Below are 1559 nucleotides of genomic sequence, written 5' to 3'. Positions count from 1 at the left end.
TGCCGAAAGTTTTCTATGAGGGGTAGGTTTCGGTGTAGGGTTGATGTAGAATATACTTTTATACAGTATAAAAACCAATATGCCTGTCCCCATTGAGGTAGGTCCCCATATTAGAATAAAAAAGGATGACAAATAAATTGATCAAATAAATGCAGCCAATATCTCTAATAAATTAAGCTCAATTTCTCAATGCAGATGGAACCTTATAATTCCAAGGCAGCAAAATCTTAGCGACCCCAATGTTGTAAATGGTTTTAGAGTAAATATTACAGACCTTTTTATTAAATAATATTTAATTACACACAGCTTTATGGTCTATGGTATTTCCGGTGTATTTTCTAGTGCGTTCATGGGTTTTATTTACAGGGAACATACAGCTATACATTTTTTGCCAGTAAATCCCTTTGAACAAAAGCATCTGTCAAATGCATATTTATTTCTACGGCTGAATAGCTAAAAACGCTAATCCAAAGCTTGTCAGCATACTTTTGGCCATGAAGTGTGTATCTGTCTCTGCTAGCAGCCTGTAGTTGGATTGTACTGCTTTCTGTTTACTCTTATGTGTGTGTGTTTCAGCTTTCGTCAGCGCTGCTGTTTGATGCGGTACACACGGTGGTGGCAGCCGTGCAGGAGCTGAACCGTAGCCAGAACGTAGGAGCCACTCAGCTCTCCTGCAAGTCCTCTAAGATCTGGGAGCACGGCACAAGTCTGATGAACTATCTGAGGATGGTAAGAACCGCAGGGAGAGCCCACGAGCTGCCAATCATCTCACCTGCTGCCATTGCAGGCTCATTCATCATTTAGTTTTTGCTCTCTATACCACTGCAGCCCACAAACAATCGTCAGAACTGCAGCCTTCAGCAGAATCTGTGAAACCGAGACACTGTGTCTTACTCAGCAATTAAAGATTAACGACCATCAGCTTGTCATTACTACATCATCTTATGCATGACATCTGGCGATCTATAGCCGCTTCCTGCATTGTCCGAATGCTTCCAGTGAGGAGCTCTGCCGTCCACGTAGCTCTATAAATCGATACAGCACTGAAGACTTTTGTGGCTGTGATCGCATGATACCCCCAGGCGTTAACATGTTGTCTCTCTCTCTCCGGATAGGTAGAGTTGGAAGGTCTAACAGGCCGCATCGAGTTCAACAGCAAAGGCCAGCGCTCGAACTATGCCCTCCGGATCATGCAGAACAGCAGGGATGGCCTAAGGCAGGTAAAGTAACTCTCGGCCACACCATCCTATCAAGCCAGTGGTAAAACTCGCCATTATCTGTGTTTATGCTTCTGTCTGCCAGGAACACAATGAGATTTTCTGGCTGCGGTCACACGGATGTGATGTAAAGGTGGAGAAATCCTCTAAAAGCACATTGTTTTTTTCCCCAGTCCTCAATCAGAACGCTTGATCGTAAACATGTAGGAAGGAAACTCCGATTTTCATAGAGTCCAGGGAGATGGCTAGACCGACTGTGATAGAATTATTGTTAATTAGCACTTTCATGCTCCTGTGATTTTTATTGGCAGGTTTGGATGTAGATTGAATTGTTATTGCGAC

General features: G+C 43.4%; 1 pseudogene; it reads left to right on the top strand.

Moving 5' to 3' along the window:
* The window catches only part of LOC107577110 (glutamate receptor ionotropic, kainate 4 pseudogene), a 5665-nt pseudogene extending 4445 nt beyond the window's left edge, over positions 1–1220 (top strand).
* Positions 1221–1559: the final 339 nt, after the last annotated feature.

Source organism: Sinocyclocheilus grahami, unplaced genomic scaffold (assembly GCF_001515645.1).
Source record: "Sinocyclocheilus grahami isolate Dianchi unplaced genomic scaffold, SAMN03320097.WGS_v1.1 scaffold5145.1, whole genome shotgun sequence".
NCBI classification, from domain to species: domain Eukaryota; kingdom Metazoa; phylum Chordata; class Actinopteri; order Cypriniformes; family Cyprinidae; genus Sinocyclocheilus; species Sinocyclocheilus grahami.
The sequence above is the reverse complement of the archived record's forward strand: the minus strand, read 5'-3'. Positions and strand labels throughout refer to the sequence as shown.